Raw genomic sequence first — 26,923 nt, forward strand, 5'->3', positions numbered from 1 at the left:
CTAGTACAGATGACAGGAACTCAGAATAATTTTTCTGTATGGTCACATTTTCCCAGGGTTAGATTTCACTGACAAAAAAAACCCAAACCAAAACAGCAAAGCCAACAGTAAGGCTAACAGTGAGGTTAGGGGAATATTTACACCATATTCAGCTTTTTTCTTCCTTTAATATGAAAATGAATAGTATCAAGGGATGGTGTCTCAGCTACTTGCAATCCATTGGAAAATGCATATTTGAAAGGAAAATACATAATTTATTAAATGTATTGCTTAAAGTGAGAAACTTGAAATTGAGTTTAGTAAGTCTGGGGATTTGAGGTTATACTTGGCATAGGCTACTCAGTCTGCTGAATTATTCAATGCTAAGCCTGCCAGTGGGAATAATGAGAAAACAGACATAGATTTCAAAATATGTTTTCATTAGATTGGGAATAAAAAGTTTAAAAATTTAATAGCTACCCTCAAAAAAAGATTTTATGCCTTCCTCATTGAACAACTGTTGACAGATGACTGCAGTTCTGCCTATGAAAGGAGTATCCATGCATATTCACTTAGTAGCACTTAAACAAGAGACATACTGTCCATTAAACTGATGCAAATGTTAAATATAATTAAAAGTTGCTTCCCTTTGAAACCATTTTTTTTCAAACTAACTAAAAAGTACATATATATTAGAACATAAGGACAAAAGGTAGTCACAACGCTGATGTCTTTTACACCTGTTTGAGGAAACCGGCTTTAAACAAAACCCCTCTGTAAGGATTGCCCTTTTGTCATAAGATTGGTTCCTTATGATAGAAAAGCACTCTGATTTCCTTCAGAAATTGAAAGAGTTGTGCAAATAGTGGTTATTTTTCTTTAGTTTTAAATGTTATCAGTGGAAATTCTGCTTTAATCGAAGCTACATCTGGCTTTTTGTTGTCTAAGTATCAGACGACCTAGAGTCTGAAAGATTTCTCAGACATACAAAGAAAAACAATTTCTTGGCAGCACATATCTTCAACCACCACAAAGAAAGAATTGTTTCAGGAATTGAAGCAAAATCCCTCATTTTATCAAATTCTACTTTTTTTCATCATTAGTAGAGGGTAACTCCCCTTGATAATAGCAGGCCCTTTTTCTCCTCATCTCAGGGTTGTGTAAGACCACAGGAGATAGGAGAGATCAAAGTCACTGAGACCACAGTCCATCTTACCTAAGCCGAGTCACACTGTTTGGTTGGAACCAGGAATTGCTAGCAGGGAACACAAACATCCATCTGAATCTTGAAGTCTTTCATTTCTGTCAATCTCATTTTTCCCCCACCACACAATATTCTACCCACTGCTGTCCTGTGCCCTACAACCAACACTTCAAATAATGTCACTGAGAAGGGATGAAGACAGAATCTCTGCCCGTGCTTTCAGTCTCACACCTCTGGTTCTGCACTTGCTCAACAAAATATAATCCCCCAAAACTGAATTACTGTTTTTGACATTTCATTTAATATGTCATAAATGTGTACTATAATTCATTGGTATACACTATGTTACTGCTAATCTTTCAATAATATACTATTTTTCATCATGTTTTGGTAAAATGGCTAATGCTTTTTGTATTTTCTTTGATTAATTTTATCAATAAGGGAAACAATTGTCAGGCCTAGAAACAGCACTTCTGCAGATTAAAAGGCTATGGAAAATTTCTAGGTTTGTCCAAGGAAAGACATTCTAGATGATGAAGAAACCACTGGAATGATTTGAAGAAAACAGAGAAATATCCATTTAATTAGCATGTAAAAGTCCCTTGGAAGAAAATGTTCTGCATTTTTAATACAAGCAAACGCAAGCTGGCTTTCCTCGTGTTCAGGTAGTTCATGAAACAGTGACTAACAAACTGCAAAGCTTTCTGAATATCTTTCTATTTAGCAATATAAGGCAAATATTTCAGCTTGATGACAATAGATCAGAGGTATGGAACAACAAATACAAATAGGAATTTTTTTTCACTCTAGGACTTGAGAAATATCCCCAAGCTGACTAATAACTCTAGTCACTTCTCCTCTGTCTCACTCTTGCTTGTGAAGGGCTCTTAAATAAGCAAATGCAAACAAGAAATAAGAAATAGGAAAGGTGTGGCTGTATACAGAAAAGTGGATATCTAAAAATTGTACCAAAAAAAAAAAAATAAAGGAGAGCAAAGTATAAATTACAGCCTGTTCTAGGGCTATTAGATTTATCTGGAGCTCTTCCATCAGCCTCAATGACCTTTGGATCAGACCTGCCACTGCTTCAGTGAAGAGCAGAGTTCTCATCTCTTGCAGAAACTGTCTATTCAAGCCAAAAGCCAGTCTTCGTGCTGAAGCCCTCCCACCCCAGGTGGGGCTGAATTCAGACTACACTTCAGTCAGAACACCTGAGCTGAAATCCAGCCTATTTAGCAAATACAGAACATCACTTATTGATGCAGATATCCCACTTAAAATGCAAGCATCATGTGAATGGACTCTGTCCAACTCTCCTTTGAGTCCAATGGACTGGAATCAAATTGATCTATCTACTGCTGCTGCTCTGTGACAGTCTGGCAGTAGAAACCAGTTGTGAATTTAAGGGACCACTTGAAATGTATTTGACCCTGCTATAAATGGCTACAAAGGGGAGTGGGCAGGGTAGCATGATCTACCCAGCACAGTCGTTTTAAGGTAGGGTCGTGACCTTTAAAGCTTTTCTGTTGGAGCCCCTTGCAGCAGTGAGAACAAGGGACTGGACACTGGAAGATGGCTTGGATATGTCATAGGAATTTTTCCAGTGTGTTTTCTGCTCTGTAGGTGAAATAATTCACTTGGATTTCCCCAGCTCCTTTGCAACTCTATAAATGCAAAACTGATATAGAAACATAATGCTTATAGGCAAAATGAAAACAAAGTGATGTACTTGTGTAGTCCTTTCCAAATACCATAAATTATTGGAGTGGTTTGGTGGATTTTTTTTTTTTTAAGTAAAACAGCTCTTGAAAAATTCTGATAAGTTAGAAATTACTTGAATCTTTCCCAATTTGAAATCCTTTAGCAACTTAAAAGATGTAATCTTTTTAGCAGGAAGCTTTTCTAAGCAATTCCTAAAATTATTGTTTTCTGAAATGCTTTTCATTTTTTATTTCTTTAAGTGAACCTACTCAAACTTGAAACAAATTTAGGCTGCTATTCTGAACAATCTGTATTTTTTTTACTGTGTAATGAAGTAACCCCTTGGGTTTAACAAGAACTGAATGGACTTACATGAAAAATAATATGAGCTGTTCCAATCACCTCAGCTTAACTGAAAAAAAAGGTGACATTTTCTTCATGAGTATTCATCCATTTGGAAACATAGTTCAGTAGGATGTATACATGAATCCTCATATAAAATCACTCTCCATAACTCCTGTAATTAACAAACTTCCTGTAATTTCCCTACATAACTCTCCATGCTGTTTTTGTCTTCTTCCCACAGCCCTGGAAATCATGCCAGTTCCATTTGTATCTGGTGTGCAGAAATCTCAGCGCTCCACTAGGCCACATTTCTTCTTGCTGACAGTTATACACTTCCCAGCACAAACCACAAGATCAAAGCAGGCTTCTATCTGCTGTGCAACAACTCAACAATTTTGGAACAACTGGAAATCCTAGAGGCTTTCAGAGGTCATTCACCTCTCTCTTTTTGTTGCATCACCACACTCGCTGGTTATAGATAAGGGAAGTTGTGGTCTTTCCATAATTTGGTCTCTTCATGTATTAATTTGCATGTTTTGGCTTCACACTTTTAGTTATTTGAAATGTTAGCATATTTAGTCTTGGAAAGATTATTCAAAAGCCTAAATCAGGAACACTGTCTCACATCTGGTTCCTGAGCTCAAGACAGCATAATCATTGTGGTATAGAAAATTAAGGCCAGGTTTCTGAGTATTAATTGTATTTATGAATGTCAGTGTATTGACAGCTTTAATCACAAGACTGTAACTGATGATATCACTTGAATCAAAATGAGTTGGGATATATGGAGCCAAATTGTCATCTTGGCACTTCTGTGAGAATAAAATATCTCACAGTCATTCCTCATGGACGGTTGCACCAGCAGCAAAACAAGCTCTGAAGGGCTGGTAGGTATAATATCATGTCACCCTCTATCAGTCCTAAAAGTTAGAGCCATTCTGGTGCAATGTGCAGATGGCAAAGGACGCTTACTGGCCAGCACAGAGTAGAAAAGTCTTCAGGATGCATTGATCTTTTTGAGTGTTGGGACTCATAAATTAGAGTCATAACCCTGTTGTGCTTTCGCTTCATCTCACCCAGTAGAAAGAGAATGTGTACATGCATAAGTCTATGTACACTTTTATATTTGCATTAAGTTTTCTGACAGGAGATAGATTTTCCTCTTCTGTGTACTAATTTTCTCTCTCTGTCTCTGTCTCTATCTCTGTCTCTGTCTCTCTGTCTCTGTCTCTTGCTCTCTCACACAGAGGGCTTCAATCCCCATATGGGCCATTCACTTAAGCGTGGGACTTGTTGATCCTTGTGGGTCTCTTCCAACTCAGAATACACTGTGATTCTGTGATTTTTTAGATTGTTGCGTTTCCACATGGCCTACCATTAGAGTAAATATCCAGAGCTTCCATTGCATTCGTGAAATGTAAACAACAACTAAGAGTAATAAATACAGGATATAACATACAAACTAATGCTGGAAGGCACAGTTGAAATTTCTTTTAAAATCAATTTTATTAAAAAGCAGTTATACTCTCCTCAGATACCCCTTCACATGGGTAATTTTACTAGACATTTAAGGTATGACATAACTCATTAAATACATTAAAGAAGAGAAGTTTTAGGTAGTTTTTCTGACAGCTGCTTTTTTCTCCTCATAAATGTGCTATACGAACACCATTCATGATCCATGCATACTCAGCCACGTGCCTCTGCTACCCAGCGATTGCTCTCCCAGTGCTCCTGCTATTGTGTGGCTCTCCATAACTCAGCCACAGACTTGTGCTGGAGGATGGCAACACACGGCTCTGAACAGAGAGCTGTTTGAACAGCTCCTGTGGCAGCGGGGTGCCTGGCCCCTTGCAGTCGTGCCTTTGAGCCGCAGCGGCGCCGGCTGCGGCAATAAAAGTCCAAAGGAGGGAATGGAGCCTGCATCCCGCCACAGCCCCGTGTACAGGGAGCTGCGGCTTCCCGTCTCATAGGAAGTGCCCACTCTGTGACCTGTAGTTTCTGCTGTCTGAACGGCTGTCTCTGAGCTTCCTGCAGCAAAACAAAACGGCACTGAAAGTGTCTCTCTCTTCCTTTTGTTTCACTATTTTCCTTCCACGGGGGGTCTCTGAACTTGTGTGCCCAGCTGGAATTAATACACCCAGAGACTCTGCAGAGAAGACTGGGGAAGTGGAGGAGGCCCAGGGGGGTGGTGTGAGTATTCGTTGTTGATATACACATAAATCAGAACCAGCGTATCACTCCATTGGATGTCTGAGGCACATCAAGGACAAAGGAACCTCAGTTTTTGACCCTCTGCTCCAAACTTTTATGTGCCTGGTCTCCAGACTTGTATCAACAGCCCTTGGCATAAGTAGCAACAAATGCCAAGGAGAGAAAGGCAGATCTTTCTGCAGCTCAACATAAGCCAGAATGGATTATAGGCAGGCTGAAAGGACTTGCTTATATCTATCGACCGGAGCTTCAGAGCTGGCAGATCTTTGTGGAAGAGTCTGAGGCAAGGGTGAGGTAAGCAGGGAGGGAGAAAGGGAAGGCAACTGCAGAAATATTGAGCACTATTCTCAAGTTAGTTTTTTTATGCCACACTGTCGTAGGAGCAGCTTGGCACCAGCTGGTGAGTAACCCAGCAGTATATTGCCCTGGTCAAACAACCCACTGCTGCATCTGTATCACAAGCAAGCATCTGTATCACAAGCAAGCATCTGGCTTCTGGATTGCCCCTTTCCAGTGCAAGGCAGATATCAAGAGAAATGGGGAAGGAGACATGCCAGGGTTTTCTCCAGACAGTCTTCTGAGAAAGTCTACCTTCTTGTGCAAAGAGAGATATACTTCAAAGGTGAGTGAAGTTTAGAGGGTTTTTCCTGCATTTCACTGTGACTATAAGCCTGGAGAGGTTCCTGCTGTAAGCCTGTGCTTTAGCTTTAGATCCCTGGCACACTGGTGTCTGTCAGAGATTTATGCTAAATGGAGGAGATCCAGCTGAGCACTACACATACAAGTGTCTACATCACTTACCCTGTTTGGATCACTGCAACAAGATTTCTCAGAGTAAATCAGGTCACTCAGCAGGCCAGTCCCAAAAGTTTTGATGATGCTTTTGAGTTGTCTCCCCTGGCTTACATAGTTACACAGTAGGCTTTGTCCTCTGCAGTAGTTTGTGGCCTCTAGCCTCAAGCCATAGCATGCATGTCCTCAGTGTCAGAACACAAAAACACTGTCTGGGTGGGATGCAAAGCAATCCTATCGTTACCCAGATCACTTTGAACTCAAAAAAATTACCCCACAAAAAGATAACCATTATGTCTTAATGCCTGAGACATAACCCATGAGACCTAAACAAACTCAGGGCCAACTGCTACAACATATGCACGTAGCCAGTCTGCTCTGGAAACATGGGGATGGAGCAATGGGTGGGTGGAGGACATTCTGCTACTCTTGTGTCCAGGAGCCACTTTGTTCAGTCTGTGGTACAGTCACAGCCATGTAGGCCCACCCCAGCCTTGACGTCATGCTGTAGTAGGTGGTTCCTGCTGTTCTCTGATCATTACTAAGTCTAAGAACTGTTGCCAGTTTCATTTACTAATTATGGAAATGAGGTCAAAATTAGGTGATGGGCTGGCTCAGAACCAAGCCCAGGACTTTTGCGTTTAATGCTCAGCTAAGCTGCTCTCTTATGTTGCCTAGAACCTTGAACGTAGATACAGTCTTTAGAAGGGGAATTTACAGAGAAGAGTGAGATCTGCTCCAACAGGGAGTTCTGGTGTTAGATTGTGCCAGAAGTAGCAAGTCTGTGTTACAGAAAGAGAAGATGATGAGGTCTTAAGTTTCGATACTGATCAAAGAAGAAGATAGGAGCTTTATGGCAAATTTATTATAGAAATAAAAAAGTTGAGAAGGTTTTCTGAGATAACAAGTAGAGTAAATTTGATTCAGTAAGTCACTGGGCTGATTTGCATTCCGAAAAATAACCATAATTTCAGAACATAGATTTGGCCCAGTGGGTGAAGCTATTAGTCAACCCTACCTGGTATTCAGCCTGTGTAGTAACAAATAGCACGTGGTGATGAAAAGGAATTACAGACAAAGCGTGCTGTCCTTACCCAATCAGACATTGCTACACATGGTGTGAAGCATTTCTTTCCAGCTCTCACTGCTGATGACCTTGTGCCTTCAAGTATCAGGCTGAATTACCCTTATCTCCTGCAAAGCTATATATAGTACTTTGCTGTTGTAAAATCTGGCACCAAGAGGGGTTTTTTTTACACATTAACCTTAGGCTGATTATGGTGGTTGGGACTACTGGACTTTCCAACATCACAATATTCTAAAAATACCACTGAAAACCTTGACTGTCCATGTGGAAAACAACAGACACTCAAACTCTTGGAACAAGGTGTAAAGTTTGCCCTCAGGTAAGTTATGGTGTCATGATTGCAGCTGGTCATCTGGGAGCAAAACAGCAAATAGAGCTGGTGGGAGATTTATTGATCAAATGAGAAGAATGAGTGTGTGCCAGATCTCCTACTCATCTGACAGATCCTGATATGTCCATTGCATGTATCCAAGGGAGTCATTGTCCACAGTCATAGATCAGAGCCAACTAAGGTGTATCAGCTGAGAAGCAGCAAAAAGTAGCCAGCAGTTTCCTTTTCTTTCTTGTGTTAATAGCTTTCCATCAGAGCAGAAAACCAGGTTCATGCATTCCTCAACCTGTATTTGTCCTAAGGGAACATCAGTGACAAACTGTTCTTCAATATTTTTTTCCTGACTACAAAAACTGCCTGGAAATGATATAATGCAAGATGTAGCTTGGAGGTAGCAATGAATGGCATTAACTGAGGGGAATCACCACTTTAGTTTATTCCTTGGACCTGATGTATCTCTTTCAGATTGCAAATGTTTTTAATGCTCAACCAGTTTAAACAACCTCAGTGGTAGATGCCAACTGGTCACTGAAGTGACATCTAGACAAGGACAATACATGCAGTATCACAGCTACTGTATTCTTTGAAACATGTATCTCCAAAAAATGGAACAGCCAGGAAAGAGGTAGGTAGTCAGAAAAAAAATTCCCACTTTTTATTTTTTTTTCTATTTAACACCAGAAAATGAGAACAGTCTAAGAAATATTCATGTTGTTAGTGACATGGTTTTGGGTGGGGAAGAAAAGGAGTACACAGCCAAGAAAATGGTATCTATCATGCTCATTGATTTTAGTATTTGTTTTTCAATTCTGCTAATTACTTGTGCCATGTCTGTCTCTTTCTCTTGTCAGACCTATCCAGTCTGGAATTGCCTTGAAGTCACTTTCAACTTGCAGATTACAAAAGTGACAAAGGTACATAAATTTTCTCAGCAAGTCACTTTCACTGGCAGCCCTCTAGCCTAGTCCAAAAGCTATCTGTATTTATCACCATCTCACGGAAGAGTTGTACTGCTTCCAAAGGAGCTCTTTGCTTTTGTGCAGCAGAGCCGTCACTCCCTCAATGTCAGTAAGTCCAAAGTGAGCAGCTAATATCCCCTGGCAGTGGTTCCAGGAGGCCTGGGTGCTACACAATAAAGATCGTGTTTTTCCAGAAGATGAAGGGCTTTCTATTCTGGTTAACTGGGGAGACCCCTTCCTGACACTCCTTCCAAGCATGTTGGTTTTATTTTTAACTCCATTTGCTTTAGTCTCGTCTTTGGCACCAGGGATAAAGCTTTTTTCCACTGCCAGCTAAAGGTGTCAATGCCTGAACATGTAGATAGGCACTGATTGAGAGTCTCCAAACTGCATCATTCTGCAGCTCACAAATCGGTGGCAGTTAGGCACTGCCAGGCATGCAAAGTTTAGATATTTAACTTTTATCCAACCTCTATTTTGGGGCACTTAAGTACAATCCCATAAGCTTCAGAGGCTCCATCCAGCTACTACCTGTAGTAGTGAGAAGCAATTCCCATCACTGAGAGAGATCATAGAATACTAGTTTGGAAAGGACTTCAAGGATCATCTGATTCAACTTTTCTTGGCAAAAGCACAATCTAGACAAAATAGTCCAGCACCCTGTCCAGTCAAATCCTAAAAGTGACCAATGTTGGGGAATCCACAACTTCCCTAGGGAGATTATTCCAATGGCTGATTGTTCACTCTCATTGTGAAAAATTTTCCTCTTGTGTCAAGTTGGAATCTCCCCCAAAGTGATTTTTACCAAATACCTCTTGTCTTCTCCATATGACTCCTTGTAAAATAGGAGTCTCCATCTTTGGAGATGCTCAGAAACAGCTCCAGAGTTGCACAGCTGAGCAGAGTATGTTGTTGTCTTGTATGTTGTTGGACTTTTATGTCTATCTCACAGTGTATGCAACTACTAGTGGGTACACATAGAGCTGCCTCGAGCCCTGTAGAGCCTTAACTACTGAATTGACCCATCATGGCCCAAGGAAACAGTACTCATTGACATTCTACAGTCTGCTCTGGCATGCATTAGGAATTACCCACTACAAATTGATCTGTAACATGGAAAAACAGTTATGGATTTATTCTTTTCTCTTTTGTTAAACTGTGCCAAATATTTACAGCTCAGGCTGTAAGTGAACTGGAGATTTCATGCAGGGATACCTTGAATTTCTCAGTTCCATGCATTTGTAATGATTTCCTTTTTGTTCGTCCTTCTGCCATCATGTCAGCTGTTAATAGTATCATTCTCTCTCTCCATGAGCCCTATGGCATACTCCAGGAGCCACAGAGGTTGTAACTGCACTGATTACTGTGCTCATGGGTCAGAAGCGCTTTCTTCTGCCTCCACAGAAACAGCACAGGATCCTTGAGAAAGTGGTTTAAACACAGGCACAGACCAAATCCACTCCTGTGGTAACTGCTGAACTATAAAGTTATTCCAGGCATATGTTTGGCCTTATTTGTCAGCAGTTCTTTCAAAACCTCTCTCTGCTTCAGGCTGGAGGTGGCAATGCGCCATCAGCAGCTGACTAGCATGACACTTGGTCCAGAAATGGGGTGAGTGAGGTTATCAGAAGGTAATTCAACATCATTGTCACCATTTTCCCTGGCTGCGTTGCCATGGAGTTGTAGCATATGCTACACAAAATAACAACGTTATTTTAGGAAAACTATGCAATGAACTTCTGTCCTTAGTCCACCAGACTCCCTACATGCTGATTGCTGGGATGCTAACTAACGGGAGCTTGCAGGTTTGCCATTGATGGAAAACTCAAAAGCTCACATTTTACCAAACAACATGATACACCTCTACGGCGTGGGTACAAGGCATAGTTATGCATGACCAGTATTAGCTGAATGTTCTTAGACTGTATCTGTGGAAAATTAATGTTTCCCCCGATGTGCTTGACTGGCTTTGTGTCATTCCTCTGGTGAGAGAGACAGAATTGCAACAGCTTTTTTTTCTTTTTTTCCATGTGCCATAGCCAACAATGTTGTACGTTATTAGCCTGTAGCACAATTTCTAAAATTGGAATTTCCATTGCTTGCAAGGCAGACTGAAAGTTTTCTTTTTGGAAAGGCTGTATCTCTTTCTCTCTGCTGCCTCTCTCCCATACCTCTCCAAAACATATGTTTTCAATCTTTTTCATTTATATATAAGAAATCACTGCCGACAGACATTTTTCCTTTGCAGTTTATCTTCTACTGACCTCCTAAAAATATAAAAGAGATAAGAAAGAGAAACCAGAGATGGATTTACTGGTATGACAGAAGAGAGATGAGGAAATAAAAGGAATAAATTCCTCAGTTCAAATGTGAGCCTGCCAGACTGCAAATCAAAGATTTGCTAAATTCCAGAAATGTTCAGGTCATTTTTCCTTTTCCTCTTGTGTGCTTCGAGGTTCAGTCTGGAAGACAAAGCCAAATCACTGTGTAAAAAGTGGTTGTTCCCAGTATCTTCAGTTGGCACCAGAAGCACCAGTTCTAGGAAGTCTCCCAGGAAAATTGCTTTTTATACTTCCACTCTAATTTTAGAGACAAGACATTAGGGTAATGTGAGCGTGCATCCACCTTGCTTCTGCAAACTGAACCCGAATAGAGCATTTCAAGGGTCATGTGTGTCTCCCAGAAGCCTTGGATTTCGAGTGAGGGTCTTTAAAAGCATGGATCACTCCTTATTTCCTCATTTAATTTGGCCAGCACATAACTGAGCTCCAAGTTGACAAACTATGGGAAAGAATATTTAGAAATCAATAGTGCCTAAGTACATTGAAAAAAAAAAAAAGTACAAAGACATCTAGTTTCTAAAGCTCAGCCCAGGAGTCAAGACTCACATCTGATTGCTCTAAACAGTACTTACTAACTAGAACCAACAAAAAGGGACGCATTTTATGAATCAGTATTTGCATCTGTGATCACTATGGACTTTGTTAGCTTGGTCCCCCAATGTAACTCCCCCAATAGCAAGAGATCTTTGTCATGAGTCTGGCTGGCCTCCCAGCAACACCTACTTTTATCTGAACTGGATGCCATGAGATCCCACCCAGAGGAGTCAAGCCTCACTGGGAACAATGGGTAATTCTTGGGAGACGCCACTGGAAGGCTGCTGCCGTGGCACGGGAAGGCCGATAACATCTCCCAAGCCACAGCAGCCCTTTGTGTCGGCAGACACAAGTGGGATGTTCCCTCTTAAGCTTTCCAGATTCGGAGGAAGTGGACCTTGAAACACAATGCTCATTGAAATAGACTTTCATCTAGGGGATCTCGCAGCGTAAGTGCCGCTTGGTGATGTGCTTTCCATCTGCAGCCGAGGCCTCCTGATGCATTTCCTGTGTTTGTTCCAGAGGGACGGATGGCAGCACCTTAAACCAGGCACAAATTGTACTGGAGGGTGGGCATTATTCTGGGCTGCGGAAAACAGTAGACATTAGTAATAACAGTATCCTCAGGAGCCTCTGGTGGAAGTGGATGACATGTTGAATTACCTCCTCTCTCTCCTTCCCTCTCCTTAAGAATAGCAGTCTCATTATAGAAGGGTTTAAAAGCATTTTGTATCTGGCTGTGGTGATGCACTGTGCTCCGTTGTTCAGAGTTTCTCTTGGAAAGGAAGGGCCACCTACACTTATCACGCTGAACAGCCCTGGAGAGCAATACTGTAACTGGGAGTAAACCACAAAGGCTAGAACACTGAGTGTCGTTCCATCGTAATTGGCAGATTGGATGGTACCAGAAATACAGTTGAGGAAGACACTGCCACTGAGAGAGGGTCGCTTCAGCTGTTAACTAAGACACTGTGAAAGTAACTCACACCAACAGTACTTTTCTTGTCAGATGTCTACTGACCAGTCTTCAGGCTGTGACTTTGCAGAATTTATTGTTGTTCGTGGAGCCTTGTAATTAAGCCTAGGCTGGTTGCAAGAGCAAATGAGTACCTTGTCATGTGGAAAAGTGTGTAACTGAACATGGGAGCATAAGGACAAAATGTAGCTATTTCTGAGGAATAAATGTTCTCATAAAATCCTGTGGAATAAATCTCCTTTTCTGTTATAGGGTCCAAAGGAAAGAGATAGACCTGCTCTACTTAATTGGCATCTCCCTACCAGAAGTATTTCAGGAAGTCTCGAACTGCAGGGGGATGAGACTGGTAAGAAGGAAATAGAAGTAGCTTCTCTCAAAAATCAGTTACTGAGTCTTAGGCCTGAGCCCAGGGCATGGATCACAAACTGCAGGTTTTGGTAGCTGGAGATAGCTCCACTACTAACTCATCTTGAAAGGCTCATAAAGAGAGGAAAACATTCAACCAAAAAGTCATTGAGGGTATGTGGAGATGGATGCTGTGTTGTGTGGGAGGAGGAAATTATTACAAAAAAAAAAATATCATCCTCTCACAGTCCACTTTGGTTGCAAAATCTATTTTTAAATTTTCATGTCAAGAAATACTTACTACTGGCAGATCCCCTCTGTGTGAATTATTCAGGCACTCTAAAAAAGCCTCCTTACTTCCATCTGCCTCTAATGACTATGTGCCATCTGAAAGGAAGAAGAATGTCTCTTTTTAATATTGATCTCTTGTCTATCTCAGTCTAGACATCATGAGGCTCCCAGGGTGGGCTCAGAGCCATGGGGTGAGGCTGAGCTGGGGCAGGGACACAGCAGGCAGGGCACACAGGCAGGAGGGTACTCTGCCTGCCCCACAATACTGCTGGAGAAGAGTCATTGGATCAGAACTTAAGGCAAAGGCAGAGTGAAAGGAAAATCACACACAAAAAAAAAAAAAACAACAAAACCAAAAACAAGAAAAAAAAAGAGAAAAGGGAAGAATTAAATGTCTTATAAAGTTTTGTAATTTTTTTACCACGACAGTTCAGGGTATGATAAAAGGGCATCAGGATACACATTAGAAAAATCAAAAGACTGTTAACTTATTCAAATATTAATTTACTGTAGTAAGGGGAAAGCAATTCAGCTCAGTGACCAAAGGAAAGGTTTGCTTAAATGTTAGGAAAAAATATGGCTAGTAAGAATTTTGATAATAATACTGAGGACTACAATGATGCCTAAAGACTTCAGTCATGTTAGGCCTTTGCTGTGAGTAATGGTGTGTAAGCATATAATGCCCATCCAAGAACACTGTATAACAACTATCATAAGAGCGGTTTTAAAGCTTCAGTCATCTTAAATTGCTGAGTGCCTGATGAACAAACAAACACCCTGGCCACCACCCACAGGTACATGTATATGGTTATCCCACAGTGACATCTATTCAATGTCTTTTCCGTGGCTGACCTTTGGGTACCATTAGGAACTTTAATGCCCCACCCAGGAAGGTTCAGGGTCAATTGATACACCTGAACTGGGAAAGGATGAATTTTCCTCTTGATCTGAGTTAACTGAAGAGGCTTCCTGGCTCAGGCTGAGGCTATTCCCATAACTATAGACAATTAAAACGAGGCAAAATAAATTCCAGCCTTGAAATCTTTCACCTGAAAGGCAGTCATGCTGGAAATGGTATTAGTGTTGTGATGAATAGAATAGAATAGAATAGAAACCAAACCTTTAATTTGCCAAATTTATGAGATTAAGACATTATTTTAGAAATTATGCACTGCTGAAGTATATGGTTCCCATAGTGCAGAAATCAAGGGAGCAGACAGGTAAAGAATACCATATGGTAAAGACTGTCTTAGTATGACTGTGTCTTTTCAGAGTAAAATGTATCTTCAAGATAAGCACTGTTTAGAAAGCAGCCATGTCACTTCCAAATATGCCTAACCATTCTCTGGGGCTTCTTGGATACCGTGTGTTGAAAGAAAGTGCTCTGTGTTGGAAGGCTGAAGATCTCAGACATACTTAATATAATAATTCTTTTGATTAATAACTCAGGCTCGCTGTATTTTTAATTATTCTCAATGCATCTCTGAAAAGACACCTGTCTAAATCCCAAATCTATTTTTCTAGAAGAAGTGACTACCTAAAAGACTTGCACTGACACTTAGGAGTGTACCTGAAACAGAGAGAAGGTCAGCAGAGCAAAGTGAGACTTCCTGGCAATGATTTAAAAGGAGGTGATGGAGGAATATAACATCTTATATCAGTTTTAGAATTGTTCTTTATTCATTTCCAGGTTTAGCCATCCTCCCACAAACTCGCCAGACTAAACAGCTGCTTCTACTTGCTTTCACTGAATGTGATACTCAAAGCACGGTGGAAATTAAACCATACAGTCATCACAAACGAGACCAGTTTATTAACCAAAAGTCTAGAGTCTCAAACAGAGTAGTAAAAGAGTAAACATGATATTGTGACCTCTGGTTCCACTGGTATTTCCTAGAGATTTAGCTAAATGATACCTTAAAAACATCCTATTGCACAGGGACTATCATCCCTTGGCCTCTTCTTTCCTTTAGCTGATAGCAGTCTGAATCACTTCATGTAAAATTCATCGACCAAGTAACATATTTCATCAACATGGATCTCAACTGCTTTGTCACAGTGCTGCATCTTTAGCAATTTGCCATAGCATCTGAAACTACCAGGTAGTAGGAGATCTGTAAAGCACTGCAGTGGGACACGGTAGTCACAGCACCTCTTGGTTGCCCTGGTCTGGGCAAGTGGTGAATATGCAATATAATATCAAATGTGGGTGTCACTAGATAAAGTATGTCAGCATAACTACAGTCTAAATATTTTAAGCCTAAAGCAGCTTAAGTTCCTAACTGCGTCCACAGACACACAAAGCCGTCATTAAAATCTGAAAAACCCTAGCTCTGCTGTTGGTTAAGTCTGGAGTTGTTTAAATTCTCCATGATACTTTTGTTGCTCATGGGGCATGAGCTAAAACACCGGGGGAGAGGTTGGGGGGGGGGGGGTGTGTAGCACAGTGGCAGCAGGACAAGCTCCTGGGAAGAGGTAGAGACTGAGGCAGCTTACAGAGCAAGGCTCCCTTTCCTCTGTGGCTTTTCCAGCCAATTAATTAAGCTCTGCTTCTTTGCTGTCCCCTCTATCTTTTCCTCCCTGGTTGCTGCACTGGAAGGAGATGCGAGAAGGAACTTTAATCAGTTTTTCAGTGTCCTCCCCCTTTCTGTCCTTCCACCTCCATCCCCACTCAGTGCTACCCGTGTCTTTGGAGCTGGCTTTCCTAGCTGAATCAACAAGAATTGCAAGCACCTCCCTGCTGACCTCCACCCAGCTGGCTGCAGAGTTTGTGGTTGTCTTTTTTCTCTGTGCGTTCAGCGTACATCGGTTTAACAAAACTCATGGTGTGCAATTAAATCTACAATTTTTCTTGCTCTCCAGGAGGCTGGTTTTGTGCTTCATTTTGTTCTCCGCATCCCTATTCCTGAGTCAGTAAAGGCTGAAGCTTTTCAACACAGTATCCTTTTAAGGAGCTCATCCTCAAATTGACAATGTTCCATCTAGCATTAATTTAACATTTAACTCATTGGAAAAACCTGTTACAAAAAAAGGCTGCAGGGGGGATACACATTAAAGCGCTAATAATGAAAATTTCTTTTTTAAACTAGGATACCCGGGAGCAAGCCCACAGAGTCAACAAGAAACAGAAGGCCACATCCCAGGTCCACTGCAGAATATCAGTGACTGTGTCCCCAAAAGTGCCTTCTAGGCTGACCCTGTGCCCTTGGATCCCGTGTCCCCTGGCAGCCGGAGCGCAGGAACAGCAGGGCCCCGCAGGGTCCCTGGCTGCTGCCTCCGTGCCGCCCGTGACGCATGCACCCGGGTGTAGCAGGCCAGGGTCGTTTGGTGAGACTCTGAAGAGCCCTCGGGAGCTTTGCCTTACGTACAAAAAAAAAAAAAAGGGGGGGGGAACAGAAAAAAATAGAGATAGGGGTTTGGAGTCCCTAATCAGCAATGATTGCTTCCTGTGTAGAAGTCAGCTGTTTCCATACAATAGCCAAGCTGTTCAGGCTCCAGGCGCCATCCCAAGGTCATCACTTCTCTATTGTTGTTCCCCACCCCCATGGAAAATTCCTGTGCTCTTTTATGTATATAAGCGTGTTTGGTTTGGGGTTTTTTTGTTGTTGTTGTTGGTTTTTGGTTTGGGTTTGGGTTTTTTTTTAGCTTGGAAAACTCACTCCTGCCTCTCGTGGTTGTGGCAGAGTTCGGCACTTGGCACTGACCTGAACTTGGCTTTTCAAAACTTTTCATTTGTTCTGCATCGACACAGCCTGCTGTGCCTCTTATCTCAACAATTTTTTAATGTTTTCGAGCAAAATACTTATCTGCACTGAGGTCTGTGGAGGATGTAAATCACATTCAAATCTGACATATTTTTTCCAGCTTGCTTTTCTAGGGATTCCTGTGTGTCATTGCCCTCTGAGAGTGAGAAATGAGGCTGTGTAAGTTACTAGATATTGTTCCCTTATAAAATATTTATTTCCTTACACACATAAACCCCTTGCTCTTTTACATCTACCTAGTCGAAGCCCTGTGGAAGGGAGTATTTCATCCTAAGAAGCCACCAAGATATCATTGCATTGGTTCATTTTGAGACCTGCTGAACAAAGTTCTACACCCTTCAGAAGCCCCGTAGAAAAATATTCATTTTGAGCAGCTTCTCTGATTTCTCAGAATTCTCCCAAATCCCATTCATTCAGCCAGAGCTGATCCTGGGCAACACTAAGCAACTTCTTAAAAACTACTGCCTGTTATGTGTTGCTGCTGACATTAATTGGACACAGCAAATTTAGCTCTTGCAAATTTGATACCATATAGTGCAGTCTGCAGCTTTCAGAAGCGTTGACTAATTGACTGAGAATTTCTCAAAGCATATGTAGTTTACTAAGCAGAACTAGAAAAAAATCGTGGATTTCAGGAAGGCCTATTTGCTTACACCCTGTGCTGCGTAGGAATGCCAAATGGAAAGTTTATTGCCATACCTACAGCAAGATCTCTGCCTGATATTGGCTTCTCAGGAAGTTTAGTGGCAGCTGTGGTCTCGTGACATCATCTCTGGTGTCACTTACTGCTAATAAAACAATTGTGCTACTCAGTCTGTGGCTTGCACAAAATTTAGGACAACTCAGTGCTTTAGCCTGCAACAATGGATGGAGACCAAGTCAGACGAAAAACTCTGTATTAGTTATAAAAAATGTTTTTTCCTGATCTATCCTTTTTTTTACTTTTTCCCAAATGAACATGTATTGACTGTCCCTACTGCTTGCTGAGGCAGGCGAGTCTGAGCCATAGCAGGGCACCCCACTGTTGTCTGGGTTTGGGGGTGAGGGCACTTGCTTGGATATGCTGACTCCTTTCAACCTGTAGGCTATTAGCACTTGTAACTCACCCTTTAATTTCTCTCTGGGTGATTTTTTGCAGTTTGTGCTTCTCAAGTGCCCTCAGGAGCACAGAAATCTGCTGCTCAGCTGTCAGCCAAGTTCATGAATATTTGCACCTCTCAGACTCCTCTTCAATAGGGTATAGCCAGACAGGCTTCATAGTTCTGCTGGGAACAATCGCTGGTAAAACTCTTCTGTTTGAAGGCTTCTTCCCAGTTCTATGGGCTCTGATTATGTCTTTTTCAGTACATTATCTCACTGTAATAGCTTCTTTGGGGCCATTTCTAGCTCTTGAATGGATTATCATGCTATCATTAGGCAAGACACCACATAACCCCTCTCTGATGACTGTGTCACTTTGAAAATCCTGAGTTACTGTTAAACATGAAACCTGTGTTGTATACACAGAACACAAAGGTATAAGCTTTTTAGCTTCTGTGAATAAGTTTTTGTACTACTTGAGATTATAAAATAAAGTGTTTTGGTTGTAAACCATTGCTTTGTCATGCTAGCACAGATTCAAAATGACAGGCAGAAACTTAAGCACAAAAGGCTGCAGAGATTTACATATGGCATCTGTACAAGGCCCTCTTACCCTTTCTCTGATGACTATCACTGATATTAAATGTCAATAGGATTGTACTTCTACTAGATATGGCTTTTAATTAAAGTCCTCTTTCCAGATTTTTCACAACAATTCAGCTAGAAAAGGCTTTTCTTTTCCAAGGATGATTTTTCATGTCTAGAATTTAGTGCCACAGCACAATACCCAAGCCCTTTCTGCTAAGTATGGTATTCTTTGTCACTACTGAGTGTCTGCATTCTTAAAGTTTACTTGTTGCTGTTTTCCAGAAACTGTCAAGTCCTCAGTTGCCCACAATGGGACTTAATACAAGTTTCTCTACAACCTCTACAGTAATGGCTTAGAGCACTACAATTCTTAACAACACAGTCCTAGGGTTTCAGATAGCAATGTGACAGCATTAAATCTGGCACTGATTCTTAATGGAAACAGTTAAGGTACATATTTAAATACTTTAGTACAAAAACATTGTCAAATAATGTTTTAGAATTGTGAAAGAAAATGACAAATTTCAGTGAGATGTATAAAGTATTCAAGGAAAGAGGATATAATGGCAACATTTTGGAATGCATAGAAGATGAACTTAAAGGTAGTTTGCCCTCATATGTTATATATGCTGTAATAATATTTCTGAAATGAATGAACAGATTGACTTCCTCACCTTTGCTGTGAAGGCACAGCATCTGTGCTGCTATTTCCCAAATGGGTTAATAGGTAATATTCTAGTATTCTTAATGTGTTTATCTTCTCTTCCTAGGTCTCATTTTTAACTTTGAAGAGGATGATTCCTTCCTGCCATGATCCAATACCTAGTTTTTCAAAATCTTGCCAGTTACTTACATTTTTTTGTTCGAAATTGCTGTTGTAAAGGTGAAGACTCTTGAAATAATGACTATGATACAACTTTTAAAAATCCCTCAAGTAGTTAGTTAATTATATTCCTGGAGAGATGGAGTAATAGCAAGAATATTCTGAGTTGTAATAAAAATGTAAGAAGATGTTTAGAAGGGCATAATTCACTTTTTAACTGCAGTCTGTTTTGAATTATCAAAGGCACTAGGGAGAGAGAGGAAGGGGGAGCAGAAATGAGATAACTCACGTAAAGAAACAGCACAGGAAATATAAGCCATATGTAAGCTGGACTATGAAAATACACCAACATATTCACCTTCAAAAACCTTGTAAGCACATTTCCACAGAGAGCAGAAATACCTGTAAGCAGCAGTTGGTCTCTTGGGGCCCAGCACATGTGGCTTTCTCCCTCCATGGCTGAGCCCCAGACACAGCACTACCCCCACGCTGCTGGGGGAAGGTGGAAACTGGTCACAGGTGGCTGAGGGTGACTGTACCAGGACAGCCTGGCAGGTGGCCTCCAGGAAGGTTGCCCACGCCTAGGTGAAGCCACAGCACAGTATGGAATGTTTTCCACATGTGAGGAACTCAGCAGCTCTGGTGGATGCAGGCGCTCTGTGGTGCACTGGGACTTTCCCATGCAGCATCCGTCACCACGTGGGAACGGTGCACAGATGTTTCCCCCCACTGCCAGAGAGGATGAGACCTCACCTTGTGACAGGAAGCTGCACAGGACAGGTCTGTGCAAACACACAGGTCCTGTGGAATAGCTGGAGCCAGGTAGTCGCACATAAAACCCTGATACACATTTTGGCTTTTAGCGTGTGGACATACCCAGCAACAGCTGGACTTCTTGATACTGTTAACTAAAGGCTGTTATTTTTGAGTTTGTGGCAGCTGGGCACTCTTTAAGAAAGGAAAATAGAGCTAAGCTTACTGGTGACCTGATTTTAGGCAGCAATTTCTGTACTCCTGCTCTATTTTTTTTGGCATTCAAAAAATAGCTATAGCATAAAAGAGTATTCTGAATGCTACTCTCTACCTTCTGCTTTCCAGGAAACCCAATGCATGGATGAGTTCCTGTTGACACTTTATACAAATCATGCTTTTTCTTCCTTGGCCTGTGACTCTCGTACAAAAGAAGCTTCTTTTATCACTACCTAAAAATAAAGAACACTAACAAAATGCCCTGATCAAAGCAATTCATTCATGAGCAGTCTGATTTTTGCATGCTGCTACTTTGTATGTGAGAACCATTACCCAAGGAGAGAGACCATGAATAGACATAGTGTTTACATAGTACCAAAGTATAAGGTTGCTCCTTGTGGATAAAACAGAACTGAACCCTCATGATACACTAACATGTGCGTGGTAGCTGATGACACATCACTGCTGCCTACATTAGCACAGCAAAGATGCTTTGTTCTCTGATGTCATGAGTTTCAAATCCCAGCTGGGGATTTACTGACTAAGCCACAGTGAGCTGCTGTGGCTTCCCTCCCAAAAGGAAAAGAGGAATAAAATAGAATGGCTTTCTGCTTTTGATTTTGCTTCAGAAATACTGCTAAGCACTAGGAGTTATTTCCCTGTTAGTACCAAAATTTTACTACAGTTCTTGCTGACAAGAGCTACATAGACCCATCAGTGGAGAAAAGGCTCATTAGCCACCTCAGGACAAGACATAATAGCAATTCCTCTGAACTCAGATATACAGATCACAGATTAAATCCTCATTCAAATAAAATTCCTACCACAGATTGGAATTGGTAATTGCTCACCATTTCTCTGTAGCAGGACACTTACACCCCCGCACAAATGCAGACTGAACAATTCCAGTTTTACTGTCTGGCGGCCACTTCTTTAACTGTTATGTTTCTTCAAGTTCTTGTCTTTAAGTAATGGCACAACGTATCTTGTGCATGGAAGGTGTTAGAACATACAAGCCTTGTATAGAGTCTCACAGAGAAAACTATTTTTTCTGCCTTTTTCCCTGTGAGAGGAGGGTAGTGCAAGTGTCTCACCAGAGCTGAGGCTAGTGAACCCTCTCCAGGAGGTTCTTAATGCTGTGAACTAAAACCGTTGAGGACAGAGGCTTGGACTCTTGTTGTCACTTGTTATGACCTTTTTGAGTGATGATCCCAAAACAGTATGCAATGGTTGAAGCATTATCGTCACAGCATTCCTAGAAAGCAGGGATTATTACTTCATTGTTAAAGTGGAAACTGAGTCACAGAAATATTGTGACTTGTACATGGTCACAGAGGAAGGAGTCCAGAAGAAGGAAAAAAGATGTAACCAGTGATGTAAATTCTTCACCTTTTCATTTCTTTCTTCCATTGCATGGTCTTGGGCACTTTCTATATATTAACATGCCACAGAAGTGCTTTAAAGTTTTGTTTGAGTATGGACAGCAGATGAAGATACCTGAATGGAAAGGATAACTAACAACTCCTTATTGTTGCTGTCAAGAAGCATGGGAAGTCATGTGGCACCTGGGTCAGGCAGGGTTTGCAGAAGCCTGGCTTCCCAGAGGGGTGTCAGGAGACCCAGTGCCAGTCTGGCTTTTCCTCCTGCAGCAGCAGTCAGGCTCACTCCACAAAAACAGTGTGAAAAGTGAAAAGTGGGTGCTGGGGGGAGAAAACAGATTAAGCAATCCCAGAGCATGAAAGCATTCAAAACTCATGACTCCTGTGTGCTGTCACATGTCTTTCCCCAGAGTGACAGACAAGTAGGGGACAAAAGGCTAAATCTCCATCCTGGTCCCCAGGAATGGAGAAGTCTGAAAAACTCTAAAACTAAGGGACGATATGAAACAAGACTAGGCTCTGAAGTGGAAGGTTGACAAATTTGGGTGAAAATAAGGAGAGAAGGACAGTGTGAGAGAACTAAGGAAAAATAATGAGAAAGAATTAAGAAGTTATTATAATTGATCTAGTGAGTTACAGGTGTCCACTGGGTCAGCCAGAAAAAGTGAAAAGTAAAGTTGAAAAATATTTTCTCATTTTTTACTCTTGAAAAAGCAATGAGAATTTATTTCTTCAGGGTGCAAGAAGAAAAGTCTTTCGCTGTTGCAGAGATTGCAGCACATCATATGAGGGGGTTATGAAAGTTCAAACACAAACAAAATTTGTCAGCTTCCTCACTGCCCATTTTGGAGCTAAGTGCACACCATGCTAGATGTACATGCAGGGGTGTTGCAGGAAAAGTGCAATGGTTGTGTTTAAAATAGCACCAACTCTTCCTATCTTACCGGCATTGACTACAGGGGCAGGCACACCCACTCAGGCCTGCTTTGTGCTTCAAATATTTTACTGGTCTGACTATTTAGATTAGAGATGGAATTTCTTTTTAACTGGTAGAGGTCATGGTACAGGCATATAAATATGACCATGTTAATGGTCATTTAACATTCCTTTCAGTTTCCATATGGAATTAGGCAAAGCAGTATAAAATAATACTGTCTTTCTAACCTACACAAGTGCAGAGACTGCTGCATTATTTTAAGTTCACCAGGCAGAAGTTAGATTTTCTGGATTTATCACTATGGATGGAAATGGCTGTCTCACCTTCACTAAAGCTAGGCTTGCTCACAGCAGCTGAGGGTATAAACTGTGTCTGACCATACTGTTCAATCCATGTCCAAAGCCAGGCTTAAACTTGCCTGTTGAGTTGATTCCAGCTTGAACATTTCATTTGGCTGTCCTCTCCCTGGTGACTGCGGGCTGTCTCTAGATTACTCCTTTGGCAAAAAAAAAAAAGTCAAAACTGATGATCCAATTGCAGTGAATTTAATTAAGTTACACCAGTACTTAATAAAGGCCAGCCATTATTAATGTCATCATTGCTGTCTCAAAACAGACCTTTGTAAGATGTGTTGAGTGTTGCACACCCATTGCATGACCCTCGCAGACACGCTCTGGGCTGGGCTGTACCTAGCCAGACAACCCCACCACAGGGGCAGCGTGTCACACCAGGGCACGGCCTGCTCAAGGGATCTTTGTGGCAGGAGGAAGATGATGGCAGCTGAAAGACAGAGGCTTGGGCTCCTGCCTCAGGAGGGGAAGGAGAGGGGCAGTGCAGCACTACAGCTAGGGGCTGCAGAGAGGGACCTGCTGCTGCTGGTGCCAGTGCCAGCATGGGAGGCAGTGGTGGCCTCTTCTCTAGATTGTCCTGGCCCTTCCAACATTCCTTTCCCTCAGTCCCAAAACATAACCTTAGAACCCAAACACTCTCAGCCTTGCTTTCCAGGTGCCCTTTGCTACAGAGCTGGGCCACTTGCTGACTCCCTGCTCTTCCCAGCTGAGGAGCAGCTCTGGTGGCTGCCAGCCACATGAATCATAGAATCACAGAATGGTTTGGGTTGTAAGAGACTTTAAAGATCATCTCATTCCAATCCCCAGTCATGGTGTCGTGGTCAGTGACACCTTCCACTGGATTGGGTTGCCTAAAGCTTCCAGGATTGGGGCATCTAGAACTTCTCTGGGCAACCAGTTCCAGTGCCTCTCTACCCTCACAGTAAATAATTTTTTCCTAATATCTAATTTAAACCTACCCTCTTTCAATTTGAAGCCATTCTCCGTTGTTCTATCACTACACATTTTTGTTGAGTCCCTCTCCAGCTTTCTTGCAGCTCCTTTTAGCTAATGTGTGCCAAGTGAATCCCAGCAAGACATAGGAGGAGGCTGGTACTTGAGAAGGAGGCTTCCCTAGAGCAAAGGGATCAAGTCCCCACCACACTGCCACCTGCTTGGAGCAAGAAAGAATAGATCATGCTTGGAGTGCAGTAGAAGCAGGCATCAGGGGATCTCTTCAGGTTTATTACTGTTTTATTATTTTATAATCCACTATGTGTGGGCTATGGATGTGTCCTGAGCCCGACTCCCAGTATTTTGTGTGCAGGATCTGAATTGCACTGTCCAGTGTGCAATCTGCTGATGGCATCATGCATGGTGGGAAAAGGCTTTTCTTCTCCCCTCTGCACACCACAGTTGTAAGCATATATTCAGGTGAAGGGAATATTTGAATGAGCTGGGTTACTAAACTCAGCAGTAAACCTGTGCCTGCCTATTGAAATTAACTGTATCATTCTGGTTTAAAAGTAGGACAGGGAGAATCAAGTCTCAGCTTGAACTGGGTCCTGAAAAAATGTATGCATGACATTCTCTGCTGCACAAGCTGTCCTGCAAAAAAACTCAGCAGAACCTATTACCCACTGCATTTATGGACTGCCAACAGCAGCTTTCCTGGCTCCTGCCAGCACAGGCCTTTGGGGTTTTTTCCTCCTCACATCTTCTATCTCCAGCAGAGACACTGGACCAGGAGCAAGGCCTCAGTCACAGCCAGCATTTGATCCTGTGTGTAGTCATGTCCTGCTCTGAGCATGCATGGACAAGGTTTTCCTTGAAGAGCCACAAACCAGGTTGTACTCTCACTCTGCAGAAATCATGGAAGCGAGGGAAGGAGGGCGACACAGAGCTTCTCTCTGCCCAGCTCTGAAGATGAATGCTAATGGTGTCCTCATCCCATGTGTGCCTCCTACGTTGTCCTAATGGCTTGCCAAGGAAAAAACACCAGTGCCTGAATAAAAAAATATGTTTACACATCTCTTTAGTTCATTCCCAACCAAATGCCCATCATTTGCTGCATTCAGCAGTGCACTGAAGGGTTTATTTCTGTGTTACACTATCTCTCCATAATTACGGAGTGTTTCTGAAGTGCAGCATTTCTGTGTGTATGTTTGAAGAAGTGAGGGATCTGCCATTTTCTCCATTTCCTAATGTATCACCTACATTTTCCTTTCTGTCCACACATCATTAGCTGCTTCCCTTCTGTCAGACAACCAGCTCCATTAAGATAATTTTTTGAAAGATAAAAACAAAGATGAAGCTGCTTGTGAAGTACCTTCACAGACACTAAGAGAGGTGTCTGGAAAGACACCATTTGTTACTCTGTCATCTTTCTCATCTGTAAGTCTAGGACACCTTGAAATAAAACATGATGTGAAACAGAGTTTAGAACCAGGAAAGAACTTTACAAATGTTTACTATTTTGCTGTCAAGCAGTTACAGAATGGTTAATTAGAATTCCTATATATCATTATAGAAAACGAGTCAGGAGTAAATGAATTTCAGAGTGACAGGAGAACCCTGCAGGTTTTCTCCACTCTTCATTCAGTTCCTTCTCTATAGGATGCTGGCAGGAGGATGAATTCATAGTACCAAACAGAAATCGAATCTGTGAAAAAAAAGCACCAAAACTTACAAAATTTAGAAATTAAAGGACTATTATACAAAAATGCCAATAGTTAGCTTGGTACTTACACAACTCTTGAATGAAAATTTCATCAAAGTCTTTTGCAAAATGAATACTAGTGTTGTCTGCTTTACATTTATCTAATGTGCTTCATAAAGCTGTCCATTAGGATTCCTGGATTATTTTATCCCATGTATTTGCAAAATGTTTAAATGGAGACATTTGGATTGAAATGCAACAGCAGTAAAATACAAAAATAGAAGGGAGAACAGTAAAAAAACCCCAGCATTTGATTTTAGATAATAATTTTGTACAATAAGCTAACTTAGCATCTTAAATTACAATGAAAAGCAAAATAGATGAAGATATGCACATCTTCTGATCTTCAAAGATATTAGTACTATTTTATTACAGTCTTTCATGTGCTTACTTTCCTTTTAGTCTTAACAATTAACTAGAAAGTTATGAAACCTGCACATCACTGATTTGTTTGCTACTACAAGCTCTGACAGGAGTTTTCAGCACATGGATCACATGTGATTTTTTGTGATTTTTTTATGTCATTCTTTGTCTTGTGTGACTTTGTATATCTTGATTCCCAAGTAATTAATTTTCCTAGTAGGAAGCATGCAAACTTGTCATACCTGAGAAAATAATTGCTTTGTTTACAAAAGCATTTTTAAAAGAGCAATTTAAATTTGACCTAGTAAAATATCAAGTATTTTCTTATCTATCAGCAATGGTATTCTTCTTATCAAGTTATGCAGCCATTAGGACAACTGAGAAGTAGCATGCCTCTGTGTTACCTATTATTATGACGGCAATTATTTATTAGTACTGTGGCTGCAATATTGTCCCTGGAGGCTTCCTATAATTGAAGTTACCACTTTCAACAGTTTAATCACTGGAACCTCTTTTGATACAAAATTACATAATTATCTAATTAACTGGAAAGGGATGTAAGTATTTCATATTTCTCTTTGACAAAAACAATAGAAGTGTCCCTCATGTTGGATAATTTTCTGTGGAGTAAGTAAAGCAATGGTATAGGAGCCCCTGTAAAATCATGCAGTCCTCCGAGCACCCTTGTCACAGAAAGACTGAATGGGGCAGAGAAACCCATGGGGCCCAAGGAGCACTGGTTTTGGGGACATTGCTCTGCTGCCCCTGATGCACACACATGGAGCGAACGTCACTGAAGTCATCTGGGACCCCAGCAAGCAGCTATAAGGCAACTATTTCCTGTAGTCGTGTCATTTCTGTGACACAGCTGC

The 26,923-nt window shown here is 41.4% G+C and overlaps 1 long non-coding RNA gene across 1 annotated transcript in view; it reads left to right on the plus strand.

Annotated features, from left to right (window-relative positions):
- Positions 1-22,202, plus strand: part of LOC116440716 — a 91,103-nt gene extending 68,901 nt beyond the window's left edge. The window contains exons 7-13 of the long non-coding RNA XR_004238742.1: positions 5,824-6,065; positions 7,506-7,641; positions 8,505-8,567; positions 12,717-12,810; positions 15,963-17,023; positions 18,815-18,982; positions 19,303-22,202. This is a non-coding gene — a long non-coding RNA (uncharacterized LOC116440716). The remainder of the gene's footprint in view (positions 1-5,823; positions 6,066-7,505; positions 7,642-8,504; positions 8,568-12,716; positions 12,811-15,962; positions 17,024-18,814; positions 18,983-19,302) is intronic.
- The last annotated feature ends 4,721 nt before the right edge of the window (positions 22,203-26,923 follow it).

Source organism: Corvus moneduloides, chromosome 3, assembly GCF_009650955.1.
Source record: "Corvus moneduloides isolate bCorMon1 chromosome 3, bCorMon1.pri, whole genome shotgun sequence".
Classification (NCBI taxonomy): domain Eukaryota; kingdom Metazoa; phylum Chordata; class Aves; order Passeriformes; family Corvidae; genus Corvus; species Corvus moneduloides.